Source organism: Rissa tridactyla, chromosome 14 (genome assembly GCF_028500815.1).
Source record: "Rissa tridactyla isolate bRisTri1 chromosome 14, bRisTri1.patW.cur.20221130, whole genome shotgun sequence".
Classification (NCBI taxonomy): Eukaryota; Metazoa; Chordata; class Aves; order Charadriiformes; family Laridae; genus Rissa; species Rissa tridactyla.
The window spans coordinates 13,499,065-13,514,428 of NC_071479.1; positions in this window are offsets into that span (position 1 = coordinate 13,499,065).

A 15,364-nucleotide genomic window follows, 5' to 3' on the forward strand; every position below is an offset into this window, starting at 1 on the left:
TCTAGCCCGGACCAAACCAGAACGGGACTGGCGACGCTGCCTTAGCTACTGGGAGGTGCTGTGCAGCTCACGGCACAGCGAGGAGATGCTTTGAGTCTGTTTGGGACGCAGCTGCCTGAACCGGCTGCAGTCATCCCTTACAGTCTCGTGCTGGATCGCTGCGGGGAGTCGCATGGGGCCGGCAGAATCTCCGTGCCTGTGGGATAGGGGAGAGGGCGAGGGGGCTGCGCTGTGGGGCAGGCAAGCAGGTGGCCCCGTGACTGCTCTGAGGAAGGCAGAGGTGCCCAAGCGTGGACGAGCAGGTGGGAAGGAGGCCTGGGTGCCGGCAGGCTGGCCGATGTGGTAGCGGGGAGGGAAGCTGCGGTGGAGGGTGCCCGCAAAAGGGACGGCTCTTTGCTTTTCAGCACGCCCCCAGCAGCTCGTTCTCTGGTTTGTCTTCGCAGGTCGGAAGCAGGAGACTGACCTCTTTGTCAGCTGCTTGAACGCCTATAGGGATTCAGGCCAAAGGAACATCCTGGCGGTTGAGGGCACGATGGGCTGTGGAAAGAGCCACTTACTTGCTGAACTGGCCTCTCTAGGCCAGGATGCTGGCCACAGGTACAGGTTTTCCACCTGTAGCTTTGCGACGCTGCCCCTGCCCATCCCCTGACAGCCGCGAAACGCTCCAGCCCCTCTGCCAGGGTACCTGGCCCTTGGACTGCAGCCTCCCGACAGAGCCTCCTGGAGACACTGCCTGGGAGCACCTGCGTGCTCCGCTCCCGCCTCTGCCTCTTTGGGGAGTTGGAGGTGGCTTCTGGAGCCACGGCCTTTCCTCCTTCACCCCTGGGTCAGGCGCAGATAGAAGGAAAGAGCCCAAGCTCAGTGCTTTTCATCCCACTCCAGACCCCAGAGACAGCAGGGCTGCCTGTCTCAGAAGCCCTGCTCGCCCTCGGCGTGTTTCCCAGGAGGAGCACGGGGGCCTGTGCTCTGGCAGGCAGACCGATAAGGTCTGGAGCCCAAAGGCAAACCCACCACTTGCTCCGTTCTTGCCTCTCAGCCCCGTGAGTTCCTCTGCAGGGGGCACGTAGGGAGACCTAGGCCGGCGCTGCAGAGACACAGGCTCTGGACCCGGCTCTCCCGCTGGCTTGGCAGCAACTGCCCCTCTGTGCCCTTTCTCGTACGAGGAGGGAAAGGCTTGGCCTTCTGTGGGAAGCGCTTGGAGATGGGGGGCTGAAGAGCTCCCCCCAAAGGGCACCTCCGCCCCTCTTGTCTTAGAAGGCTGGGGCTGTGGGGAATCTCAGTGCCTTTTGCTTTTGCACCGCAGGGTGGTTGCCCTGGAACTGCTGGAGATCGACATGAGGCAGCCCTTCTCTGCCATCCGCATGCTGATGGCCAGGGCCCTGGGCCTCCAGGACTGTGAATCGCGCGGCGACAGGCAGCGCGTGCTGAAGACAAAGCTGCAAGGGACAATCGAAGAGAGCAGCTACTGCCTCCTCAATGACATTTTCGGTGTCAAGGTGAGAGCCAGAGGCCCCTGTGGACGTTGAGAAGGCCTTCTCCTGAGCTTGTCTGGGTCTGACCTTGAGTGGGCACGCTGCTGGGAGTGCCTTAGCTCCGGGGTGGGCATTGCGGGGGTCACAGTGTGCATTTGCCATGCCTGGGCCCGGGGGGCTCCCTGTCTGTGGGGCTGGTGTCCTGCGCCGCATCCGCAGTGCCCGGTGCCTTGTTCGGCACCCTGGAAGTGGCACTGGAGAGCGGCTGTTCCTGACCTCGTGCCGAGGTCACCGCTGTGCGAGGGGTCTGCCCCAGCCAGCCCACGATTCCCACAGCCAGAGAACCGGCTCAGCCCAAGCCCCAGCTCTGCAGAGACCCTCAGCAGAGGGCCTTTGCTTTAGGCTCTGGGTGGAATCCCCGCTGCGGCTCCCTGCCCCTGTGCTGGGCAGAGGTGAGGTGCTGAGGCTGTCAGAGACGGTGGGCTCTGCGGTCTTGCGTGCTGGGTAGGTGTGCCGAGCCCCGGAGCCGTGTTTCTCCCTGACTCTGCTTTTCTGGCCAGTTCCCCATTTCGGACAATGTTCGCGAGATGGGTGAAACTCAAAGAAGACTGGAATTGCACTCGACTCGGGTGAAAGTGCTGGAGAAGGTGAGCATTTCTCCTTCCTTCCCCCTGGGTCAGAGAAGGAAAAACCCTGCCGTCTGCGGGCTCTGTACCACTGAGGTGTGAGCAGGCGGGATGACTGCGCACCTGGGTCATGGCCCGTCAGAGCCCGAGAAAGCCCTCACCCCACCACTTCCCCCCGCAGCCCCACAAACACACCCGAGGACTTTCCTCCCGTAAAGTGTGCCCTGGAGGAGGAACAATGTCTTCTGGGTTCCCTTGCCCGAGCTCCCTCCTTCTGCAGGGCAAGTGATGTTAGGTATGACCCTCCAGTCTCAAAGAGTCAGTAAGCTTCCGAGCGGGAAAGTGGCTGGGGAGAGACTTCAGAGCATCCTCTCAAGAGACGGAGGCTAAATCTCGTCCCCTGCAAGACAGCTGAGAATCCACTGGATTCCCCTCAGAGCAACCTGCTTTTTTTCAGACCCTTACAGGAGATTTTGGCATATTTGTCATCGACAATGCCCATTTCATCGACCCTGACTCCTGGTTCATCATGTCACCCGTGCTCCAAAAGGTCTCCCTCTTCATGGTCATGAGCTTAGCCCCAGGCTACGAGATAACAGAGAGCTTTCGCAAAGCCGCAGCAGACAACGCCACGTCCCAGAAAATCACTTATCTTCATCTGGACAAGCTGAAAGCTTCAGTTGTGATGCAGAAAGTCTGCAAGGAGCTCGGAGTGGTCAGCATCCCCAGGGATCTGGTGAGGTAAGTTGGAGGCAGGGGAGCTCTTCCTGAGGGCCTGAACCTCTGCTGACCGTGGTAGGGAATCAGCCCCCCAGGCAAGGGAGCGCAGGGCCGCTAGAAGCATCCCGGACTCTAGCGAGTGCCAGGCGTGGGCGGCTTGTTATGCCTCACCCTGGTGGGTGTGCGCTGAGAGCGGGCAACTCCCGAGACACCCAGCCTGGGAGGTGTCAGCCTTGGCTGCCGCACAGGGAGGAAGGGAGGAAGAGTCCTGAGCCCAGCTGTGTCTGGGTGTGAACAGAAAAGGCCTTGGTCTGGGTGGCTGGGCTGTGGGGGAGATTCCCCGGGGCAGAGGTCCATCCTCTCCAGGCTCCTGAGGAGAAGAAAGGCAGGGCTCGCTGCTCTGCGCTTTGGGCATTGTCCGCAATTCTTTTCCCGTGGACTTCGGCAAAGGCTGGAGGGTTCAGGGGGCACAAAATCCCAAGGCAGTGGGAGGACGATCCCTTTCCAAAGTGAGGTGTAGCTGTGATGAAGATGCTGGCTACCCTGGTATGCCTGAGTGACTGGCCGCCCACCTGAACTGTGTTTCACCTTACTTTCCTTGTGCTGGTCCCCGACGGGTCTGCTCCTGTGCAGGTTCCTGATCCGAACCAGCTCAGGGATCCCATATTACTGCGAGGAGCTGCTGCGCTGCCTTCGTGCCAACGACATGCTCCAGTTCTGCACCCGGAGGCAGTCTGGAAAAGCAAAGGACAACTGGGAGAGCCTGATCAGTAAGCACCTTGGCTGCGACTAGCGAGTTGCTGTGGCGTGTTCTCCACAGCAGAGTCTTGCCCCGTTGTTCCCCCGTGGCTCTGGGCAGAGTCAGATCTTGGTCTGGCGGAGGTGCGGGCTCCTGTGCGCCTTGCTGTTGGGACAGGCAAAGCAGGGGCAGTGAGTTCTGGTGGCTCGGAGGGACCTACGTTCTTGGGGCGGGGGTTGTGGGGCTAAAACACAGGGGAAATCCTTCCGAAGCACATGTGCTTGTGGTGTTTCTTAGGCATTCCAATGGGCATGCAGTTTAACTTGGCCAAAGGCTAGCTCACTTGAGAACAAACGCCAGCTTGAGGTGAGGGACGAGCCCAGGAAACTTGAATGCCAAACCGTAAATCCCCACAAGAGTGCCGGTAACGGAAGAAAACGGTGGTAATGCCATCCGAGAGAGCAATGCCAGCCAGAGTGCCGCGGCCTTGGGAAGAGCCAGGACTGAGGCCACGTCTTGCATTAGCACCAGCAGTTTCCCTGGCTGGGAACTGGTGGGAACTGTTTTGCTCTGCTTCATGACCACCACATTCAGGGCAGGCACTGGACCATGTCGGGGGCGACTTGTCCCATCCCAAGTGAATCGTGAAGCGCTCGCGAGCTGCGAGTCGCTTTGCGAACTGCCTTATCGGTGCTCTCTTGCTCCGCCCAGCATCTGCAGCCGAGGCTTCATCCCTCGCAGCAACCTGGAGCTCCGAGGCGGGGAATGACGGGAGGGTCTGCCTCCTCAGGCCAGGCGTGACCCTGGAGAACACCGCGCTGCCCATCCCCTTGAAAGGTAAGGAGCCGAGCGCCGCTCTGCCGGCTGTCGGCTGTGCTGGGGCTCCTTCCCGGGGCAGGGGCTGGAGGGAGGCCGGGCATCCGTGTGCTGCAGAGTCACCCTCTCAGCGTGGGGGCTCTGCTGGGAAGGCGGCTCCGGTCCCACCAGAAACAGGCCTGGGGCTGCAGGCAGCCGCTTTCCCCTCCTGTGAGCCTGCTGGCTGCTCTCCGTCAGCAGGTAGGAGAGAAAAGGTTATCCGTGCAACACTGAAATGGCTCCCTTTTCTCACCAAAACAAATACTTTGCTGGGAAAAGGCTTTGACTTGCCTCTGTCCCAACTTTGACGCAGCATCTGTGTTGCTGTTCTCTTTTTAAGTTCCCCAGCTAATGCTGGTCTCAAGGCACTTAATCCAAACCAAACCTCTCTGGCCATAGACATTTGTTATGAATTGTGAAGAAACATCATGCTAAAGTATTCCTGCTGTGAAGTGGCTTTGTCAAAAAAAAAAAAAAAAAAAAAAAAAGAAAACCAAGAGAAAGGAATAGTATTGTCTGGCCAAGTTAAGGCAAGCCTTGTGGGGAGCTCTGTGTCCACCTGTGATGTGGGGAAAGTTCTCTGTGTGCGCTGTTGGGCAAAAGCCTACTCCAGATCTGGTAGGGCACATCATGGGATGCGCATACCTGCTGGGTCCTGCCCTCCCTGCCCTCGGTGGGGGAGCATTTGTTTGAGCATCTGGCTTTTCCCCAGGCCTCATGGCCTGCGATTCCATCAGGAGCGGAGCCAGTTTGAAGATGCCTACCCTGGGTTGCGATTGCCCAGTAGGTGCAGCCGCAAGCAGAGGAGGCCAAAGTCTACCCCATCTCATGGGTTGAAACTTTCCAGCCTCTCCAGCCTCAGCATGGGGAAGAGGCAAGAGAGACGTGTTGTTTCTTCTTGACAGAGATTGCGCTGACTCAGCTGGATCGGATGCAGCCGCTGACGCGGATGGTTGTGAAGTTTGCAGCCATCATCGGGCCGGTGTTTACCACCCAGCTCCTGTTGCACATCCTTCCCACTGGCCTCAGGACCCATATGAATTCCTCCTTGGACGAGCTGGTGAGCGACAACATCCTGAGGTGGCTGAAAAACACAGAGGTGCCAGAAGATGTGCAAGATCCTACCGAGGGGCCAGCCACCTCTTCGCAGGTGGAGAGCAGTAAGTGGTAGCGGGCAGGTGGACAAGGGAGCTCCCAGCTGTGTCCCGGCAGGGCTCCCCAGGGCATGGTGCGCTTCCCCTGCCGTGAGGGGTGGCTGGGGCTCAGGCAGGCACGGCTCTTTGCGATGGGTTGTTCAAAGACCTTACGGGTCAGTCTCAAAGCCCGCTAGCTTTGCGCTGGAGGGAGGTTCCCACCAAGTGCCATCCCGAGTGCTGCTCGTAGCGCAGGCACGGGAGGGCGTGTGGAGTCCCTGACATCCTCTCCCAGCCACCTGATCAAAGATGCTCTCCAGGTTGCCCCGGGGCCCTTGACGGGCTTTTATTCAGCTTTGACTCCCCTGTGGCGCAGGAGGAAGCTCAGGAGGCTGGGGACTGCCTTGCCAAGAGCAGGGAGAAAGTGCTGGACGGGGCTTGCTTGGGCTGGTGGTGACATGCCCAGCTCCTGCCTGGAGCGCAGCTGAGCGCTGTGTCCGTGGGGCTGGGCTAGCGTCAGCAAGGCAAGCTGGGCCCTTTTGCCCCGTGCTGCAAGGCTCGGTGTGCAGCAGTGCTGGTTGGCTGGCAAGGGTGCACGCCAAGGCATGACTCTCGTGCCCCGGCTGCGACGGCCCTGAGCTGGGGCTGATGCCAAGGCCCTTTGCCTTGCAGGTGTGCAGAGGCCCTCTCCCAGCACGAGGACCGAGGAGCAGCAGCCTGGCGTCTTGGCCTTCTGCGTCCCGCTGCTGCAGAAGGCTGCGTACGAGCTGTGTCCCGGGAGGCAGCGAGTCGCCTTGCGCGGCAAGTGTGCCGCCTTCCTGGAGCAGCACGCGCACAAATGCAGGAGCTGCGGCCAAGGGGAGTTTGTCGCCTTCCACCACTTCGCCGTCACCAGCAGCCAGGACGGAGGCAGCTGTCGGGACCCTGCCGACGGAGGCGACTCATGCAGCTGGGAGGCCTTGGTGCTGGCTGGAGAAGAGCTGAAGCAGGATAGGACCCACGCCACTGGGGGTACGCTGTGCACCGTGCTCCACAGCCCGGGCCCTCCAGGAGCCCAGGGGTGTATGCTGGGGATCGGCTGGGAGGAGGTCTGCCGGGGACGAGCCCAGGAGCTGAGGACAACCACCGCAGACTTTGCTCAGCGTGTCGGCACCCTCGCAAGGGTCCTTGAAGCCCAGTGGGAGAGCGAGAGCAGCTCTTCCCCTGGGGCAGGCGAGGAGGTGTCTAACCCCCTGTTTTCTTTGCAGATGCCGCAGAGCAGCAGGCTTTCATGGAGGAGGAAACTGGGTGAGCAGACAAGGGTTTGATTCTCTGTAAAGGCAGGGGCCTCAGGGGTCTCCAGAGGAGACCAAGGAAGCGCTGGCATTTGCCTGCCGGTTGTGACTCTAGCTTAAGGAAGAGGCTTTCTGTGAGGTGGGAGCGGGGAAGAGATGGCCACGGAGGTGAGACAGTGCTGGAGGAAGCCCGTGGGCTCCTAGTGATGGTCACACTACCCTGGAGCAGGCCTTGCTTTCCAGTTCCTCGAGAGGAGCGCTACAAGATCTGCAGGCGAAAAGCCACCACAGGGAGCCGGGTGGTTTGCCTGGGGGAGGTGACAGAAAGCCCAGCTTGTCGTCTTCTCCCTGGCTACAAAGCAGCTGTAGGAGTCATGCCTGCCCGTGGGCTCGCGCTCTCTTTTGAACAAAGGGCTTTTGATGGCCTCTCTGTGGGGCAAAAGACCAGTGTAGGTGATGCCTGTGCATTCTTTGCTCTCTTCTTCCCCTGGGAACGGTGCTCTGACTAGTGTGGCGGAGCGGCTTCTGCCAGAGGGCGAAGAGACAACTGAGCTGCCCGACGAGACCGACAGGCAGCACAACGGCACACACTGGTGTGAATGCCGAGCCATCGTGGAATCGGTGCTTGTGCCTTTGGCTCGCCACTACGTGGCAATGGGCGATGCCGACCGAGCCTTTTACTACCTTCTGGAGTGTGCTGCTGCCTACCTGCACGTCTCCAACAGCTACATGGTGAGTTGCCTCGCTCGCCAGTGCCCACCGTGCACGGAGTCCTCTCAGTCAGCTGGCTCTGGGCAGGACAACTTCACCGCTGCAATAGGGCGTGCCTTGACGGGGCCTTGGAAGGGACATGCTGGGGTCAGAGCCTGACTTCTTCCTCCGGCTTGCCTCTTCTGTGGACGGAGACACAGGCCACCGTGCCCATAGCAGGAGGGGAATTAGCAGGGAGGGGATCTGAAGGAGCACTGGTGCCTGTGCTCTGAGCCGGCGTGACTGTGTTGGGGCGGGCATCAGCAGGGGGAGAAACGGGCCCTCTTAAGACAGATGCCAGAGGCAACAGGGGAGGACGAGGCCGGCCATGGGCTCTGCATCACGCTCGCCTGCTCTCTCTGTGCTTGCGCAAAGGCCCTCATGAAGCTGAACGAAGCGGAGGTCCTGAGGAAGATGAAAGCCACTGCGATAGCCTGCTTTGAAGAGGCCACCTTCTTCAGCCTCAAAGGGGAGGTAAAGAGATGGGGAGGTCTGGAGGGGTGTCCTGGGGGATGGAGCTGGATGCTTTCCCCGGCTGCAGGGGCTATCCCTGGCATCACCAGCCACCGGCAGACTCCGGCAGTCTCTTGGCCGACTCGAGCAGATCAGGGTGTTTCCCTTTTCCTCTGCAGGTTTGCTGGTGTATGCAACGCCTTCAGCTGGCAGAGAAAATGATGAGGCAGGCTTTGAGCTTGCTCAGAAGGAACTTCCCCGAGACCTTCCTTGGCGCCTTTGTCAAGGCTCAGGTGGAAAAGTTGCCTTGTGTCGCTTACGTGAGAAGAGCAGCCTGCCTTCTGCAGAAGGGCCGGTAAGGAGCAGAACTGAGAACCTAGGGGAGGAAGAGCCATTTCCTACCTGGTCCCAGACCTGCCTGGGCTTGAGGCCACACGTGACCTGACGCACGGCCCTTACAGGACCGAGGGGTTAAGGAGCGATATGCGGGTGGAATGGGGAACGACAGAGCCCCACACTCCCTCCCCCCTGCACGCTCCTTCCCCCCTGGGTAAAAAGCAGCTCACAGCCGGGGCTGTGCCTGCCGGCACGCGTCGACAGCGGCAGGGCCTTGGTGGTGGCTGGGGACAGAGAGCTGCAAACAGGGAGTAGAGGCTGACGAGGGGCAGGGCTCAGGAGACTGGGAAGGAGCAGTGGGTGGGGGTGAGGTGTGAGAGCGAGGAAGCTCAGAGGGCGATAACCCTTTTCTTGCCGGTTCCCAGCTTTGCTTGGGCCCCCGGGCGCTGTAGCGCCAACGCGCCCTCTCGAGCGGTCAGCTTCCCCTGGCGGCACTGCTTTGTTTGCCCCCTTCCTCTCCATCAGCTCCCTTTCCTCCCAGGAGGTGCGACTGGCTTGTCCGCCGCCCTGCTTTCCCCCAGCCCTGGCTGATTTAGCGCTGTACAGCGAGAGCCTCTGGGCCCAGCAGTTTCTCTCGTGCAGCAGGATGAAGAGGCTGGCCTGGCTGCTGCAGCAGAGCTGCTGCCTTTCCTTACTGGAGCGCCTCTTCAGCCTGGAGGGCACTTCCAGCGGACGGAGGTTCTCCCGCCTGGCAGCGCGCATGAAGGCCAACACGGACAGGGCGTTGGACTCCTGTTGGACAGCAGAACTCCCGCCACGCACAGACTTAGGACACAGACAGATGCCAGCACAGACGCAGACACAGGTACAATTGGGCACACAGGCACCGTACAGAGACCTTCACAGACGCCGGCACCAATACAGGCAGGGACACCCGTACTGATACCATCAGAGATACCACCGCCCATTCCGTTGCAGGTGCAGATGCCGTTGTAGAGGCCGTGGCAGACACAGATACCGCTGCAGACGCCCTTGCAGAAACCAGGTAGTCTTTCAGATGCAACTGCAGACGGAGATGCCATGGGAGAGACAGATGCCACACCAGATACCCTTTCGTGCGCCACTGCAGATGTAGACACAACCGGAGTGCAGAGAGCATTGCAGATGCCCTTGCAGACAGAGGGAGCGTTGCTGATGCAGGTACCATTTCAGAGGAAGGCATCTTTGGGGATGCCGGTGCGGATGCAGATAAAATTGAAGATGGAAACGCAGATGGAGACCACGTTGCAGGTGCTGTTGCAGGTGCAGTTAGCGTGGCAGATGTTTTTCTTAAACAGGGACCATTCAGGACAACTTTACCGACTTCTTCTGTCACCAGAGCTGTATATTTGTTTTCCAAATAAAATGGTTCTTACGAAAACTCAGGAGTTCTGTTCTCCGCCATACAACTCTGCAATGACCAAGTCAAGTGGTATCGCCAGAGCGTTTCAACCTACTAGACTTCAGGAGACATTGATTAGCATTTGTAAAGCAACTTGACAGTGTTTTGGAGGGCTACAAAAGTAGAATTTGTAATGGCATGTTGCAGTTCCTTCTTTGTTGGATGGAGGAGTCAATATTAGTACAATTAGCCACTTCCCATCCCAAGCAGTTCTGAAAGAATCCAGCGTGTTTTGAAAGAATCGGGGAAGGAAGGCGCTTCCTTGTGTTTCAAGCCTCTTCTGTCAAGGTACATTGGTACTGAAGTTCAAAAATAAGCACACGTATTATGTGAGTTATCTCTGAAATAAGTCCGTTCACTGACAGAGAGCCGCCACAGTTTCTATTGTAATTTCACCAAAGACACCAAAGAGTAAGACATTTGTCAATGTCAGGCAGAGTTTGCCTTTGGTGAAGCCGAGTTGGCTGTCACCAATCACCTCCCTATTTCCCATGTGCCTTAGTAGCGTTTCCAGGAGGATCTGCTCCATGACCTTGCCAGGCACAGAGGTGAGACTGACCGGCCTGTAGTTCCCTGGGTCTTCCTTTTTTCCCTTTTTGAAAATGGGCGTTCTGTTTCCCCTTTTCCAATCAGCAGGAACTTCACCAGGCTGCCACGACTTCTCAAATATAATGGAAAGAGGCTTGGCGACTTCATCTGACAGCTCCCTCAGGACCCGTGGATGGATTTCATCTGGTCCCATGGACTTATGCACCTTCAGGTTCCTCAGATGGTCCTGAACCTGATCTTCTCCTACAGTGGGCGCTGCTTCATTCTCATAGACCCTGCTTTTGCATCCTGCAACTTGGGTGGTGTGGGTGGAGCCCTTGCTGGTGAAGGCCGAGGCGAGAAAGTCATTCAGCATCTCAGCCTTCTCCGTGTCCTGGGTGACCAGGTCTCCTGTGTCCTTCCTGAGAGGGCCCACACCTTCCCTAGTCTTGCCTGTACCCGTGACGTACTCATAGGAGTTTTTCTTGTTATCCTTGATGCCCCTAGCCAGATTTAACCAGGCTGGGAAGTTTTCAAGTGACGTCCCTGACCCCGGCCCCGGGGAGGCAGCATACCTCCCTGTCAAGAGGGTCTGCGCGGCATATTGGGCCTACTACTATAACCCGCCTCTTCTCCCTTGCAGAGGCAGTTTTTAAACTGGGGGTAGGCCTTGCTGGTCCCGGCATCTCTTCTGGTGTAGCCAAACCATCTTCCATGCCATCCATGGGCTGGCCTCCCTCCTCAAGAGCCTCATACCTGTTGTGCAGAGGCACCTGGTCGGGGGATGTGGGCAAGGAGGGAGTTCGCTTCCCTCCCCTCGTAGGGACTAGCCTCCATTCACTGGCCTCCTTTTGGCCACTGCCTTCAGTGGCAGGGCGAAGGGACCAGATCTCCTTCAGCTCGGGGTTTTTTTGGGGGCTCTTCTGGTTTTTGACTCAGGGAGGTCAGAGTCTGCTTCCACCAATCCATTCCTTTCTCACTCTCCCTGATGCTCCGCAGCCCTTCTGTTTCCTCTTTCAGCTCTGCTGCCAGGCTGAGCAGATCATCCCCCTGGTGGCACCTCACGCAGCTGTCACCTCTTCTACCACCCACCAGCCCTGGGAGATTAAGGCACTCTCTGCAGCCGGCGACCTGGGGGGCTGCGTGCTTCCAGGGGAGCTCAGTTGGTACGGCCACGTCTGCTCTGGCAGGTGCAGCAGATGCGGGAAGCTGCGTCCTTCAGTTGGAGACCATGGCTGACCTTCCCCCCCGAGCGTCCTGCGCCCTTCCACGCGAACTGACGCGCCATGCCCTGTCTGCCCGCCCTGTTCCCCGCACTCCCTTGGGCCGCCTTTGAAGGGGCTGGGGGCTGGCCGCTGCTGCTGCAGGCTCACTTGCCTCAGCCAGTGACCGTTGGTGGCGGTTACGCCTCCTTTAAACCTGCCGCTGCTGCTGCAGGCTCCGCCCCGGCCTCGTCAGACGCTCTCGCATCAGCTGTCAGCTGCGGGCTCCCTGCGGGTCCCTGCCACTGCCCGGTCTTCTCCCGGCCTCAGAAAAACTCGGAAAAAGCCCCTTTTCGCCACCATTGCCCGGCTCTGCTGCCGACGTGCCAGCACCGGAGCTGTTTGCCTCGGCGAGTGACCTGTGCTTGTAGATTTGCTGGCTTAAACCCTGTTTTTCATTTTACTGAGCCTCCACTGCACCAAGTGAAATTAAATTTCCAGTATTTCAAGTACTCTTGAGCGTCTCCCTGTGAAGCTGTGAAAGTTACTGCATTGCTCAAAGCAATGATGAGAAGCTCTCTGTGGTTCCAATTTGTAGCTACCACATGCTTGGGGACTTGACATTTCAAAAAATGGGTCTCAGCTGACCCATCCCCACCTGTTTGGCTTCTGAAGGAAAAACACTCATTTTTTAAAAACGCGACATGACGAGGAGAGTATCTTCTCCATTGTTTTTGGTCCTAGATACAAACATTGGGCTTTTTGTCCTCGAGGTGAGACTGACCCGGAACATCCCACACAGAATCTCAAATACAAGGTTGCCGACTTCACGCCAAAGGCAATTAGCAAGAAAGAAATACAGTCTCCTCTGTTGACATTCGGGGACAGGTAGAGGAGAGTACTTCATTACTTACCAATGAAGTAATGAAGAAAAAAAACCCAAGGAACACAACACGCGTATTTATGCACGTATCATCACATACTCATCCTTCAGCCCTCGGGTTTGGGCTTTCTGATTCTCGGCACAGTGCTGGATGGTTTGTTTGCCGCACACTACGTTCTCCTCCTCCACAGGAATTCGTAGTTAGTACCAACCGTTTCATTACAGAACCAGAGCACAACACAGAGGGCAGTCAATAAGTAGCGGGTTTTGGTTTGTTACTTAGGATCATAGGTAAGGCATTCTTACCTATGGTAAGAATATAATAAGGTATAAAGAAGAGAACGGTATAACTCCCAAGAGAAATTGTGATCTACCAAGGTATAGATATATATACATATAAAAGTATATATATATCTCAATTAATGTGGAAACATTCTTTGTTTTTATGGGACTGTTGAATTGGGTCTCTAAAGAGTCTCTTCTATCCCTACGGGACAGGAGAACAGCGTGAAAGGAATAGGTTAGGGAAAACTGTTTGGGTTTTTCCTGCCTCAGGCAAGGGCAAACCCATTCGTGGGACTGTTTTTGCTCAAGGACCTGGAGGTACTTGGTGGGTGATGCTGGAGAATGGGGAAGCTCAATGTGTACCCCAAGGAAATTCGACCCTGGGTGAGAAGACTTAGTTCCGAGCTGCGTGATATTAACCGTTATATGATACTAACAGTGTTCTAGAAGTGTTCTTCAGGATAACACAGTAGTGATGAAACCTGAATGTTGTGGTTTGGCCTCAGACGGCAACAAAGAACCATGTGCCGCTCGCTCGGGCCTTCCCAATACAGGACTCTTGGGTTGAGACAAAGGCAGTTTAACAGAACGGCAAAGGGAACAAGCAAACAACAACAATCACACGGACAGAGGAATATACAAACACGATTACGGAACCGCCGCTCCCCGCCGCTCACCGACCGGACCCGGGACGCCCCAGCCTGCTCCAAACGGTGACTTCCTGCCCCCTCCGCCAGCAGCTCAGGGTGGGCATGGCTCACATGGCATGGAATGCCAGGAAAAATTAACCCTATCCCCGCCGGAACCAGGGCATTATCCACCCCTTATTCCATACCATCTATGCCATGCCCGGATCTTACAGGTTCCAATGAATTGCCACCACTTTCCCCTGTCATATATATATATATACACACGTATATTCATGCGGATATAATGCCCTTAGTTTATGGGCCATCCCTCCAAAGCGTCCGTTGAGTTCTTTTAATCCATGGCTTTGGGCTCCACCTGTTAGAACAGTCTCTCAGGGCAGGTGAGATGCTGGGTGGCGCTGGTCTGTTGCATGCTGTATTTTCGGAGGTTGTGACTGGTGCACCCGGTGTGGCTCATGCACACAATCCGTGGGCTGAAGACGTAGATCTTGAGGAAGTTGCTGGGCGCCAGCTGCTGAGGTCAGTTCTTATCCCATCACCCCTGTGCCTTACTCATAGTACAACTGATAGCAATTATAGTAATGAGCACATACAGTGAGAGTGTTACTTAGCAATTAACAGCACACAATTTGATTCATTGGCTATTCTCACCCAAAATCAGATCCCCATGAGGTATACGTCGGACTTCCCCATGCTGCCACATCACGCACCAAGTGCACCCAGGTCCTTGGGCAAAAGCAATCCCACGGATGGGTTTGCCTTTGCCCGAGGCAGGACTAACCCAGACTGTCTTCCCTAGCGTATTCTTCATGTGCACTACGGGGACTTTATCCCCTTCTACGGTACGTGGAAGTTTTGATTGGGCAGGGCCAGCCCCATTGGTAGATCCCCTGGTGTTAACTAGCCAGGTAGCTTTTGCTAGATGTGTATCCCAATGTTTTAAAGTCCCACCACCCGTTGCTCTCAGTGTAGTTTTTAACGATCCATTGTATCGTTCTAGCTTCCCGGTGGCTGGTGTGTGACAGGGGATGTGATATACCCACTCAGTGCCATGCTCTTTGGCCCAGGTGTCTATGAGGCTGTTTCGGAAATGAGTCCCGTTGTCCGACTCGATTCTCTCTGGGGTACCATGTCGCCACAGGACTTGCTTTTCAAGGCCCAGGATAGTGTTCCGGGCAGTGGCATGGGGCACAGGGTATGTTTCCAGCCATCCAGTGGTTGCTTCCACCATTGTGAGCACATGGCACTTGCCTTGACGGGTTTGTGGCAGTGTGATATAATCAATCTGCCAGGCCTCCCCATATTTATATTTCAGCCATCGTCCTCTGTACCAAAAAGGCTTCAAACGCTCCACTTGCTTGATTGCAGCGCATGTCTCACATTCACGGATGACCTGTGCAATAGTGTCCATGGTCAAGTCCACCCCTTGGTCACGATCCCATCTGTATGTCGCGTCTCTTCCTTGATGGCCTGAGGAGTCACGGGCCCATCGAGCTGTGAATAGTTCACCCTTATGTTGCCAGTCCAGATCCACCTGAGCCACTTCAATCCTAGCAGCCCGATCCACCTGCTGGTTGTTCTGATGTTCCTCCGTGGCCCGATTCTTCGGTACATGGGCATCTACATGGCGTACTTTCACAACCAGATTCTCTGTCCGGGCAGAAATATCTTGCCATAGGTCAGCAGCCCAGATGGGTTTGCCTCTGCGCCGCCAGTTGCCTTCCACTGCTGTAACCACCCCCACAGAGCATTTGCCACCATCCATGAGTCAGTGTAGAGATGAAGTACTGGCCATTTTTCTCGCTCGGCAATGTCCAAAGCCAGCTGAATGGCTTTCACCTCTGCAAACTGGCTCGATTCACCCTCTCCTTCACTGGCTTCTGCAACTTTTCGTGTAAGACTCCACACAGCAGCCTTCCACTTTCGATGCTTTCCCACAATCTGGCAGGACCCGTCAGTGAACAGGGCATATTTCTTCTAATTTTCTGTCAGTTTATTATATGGTGGGGCCTCTTCT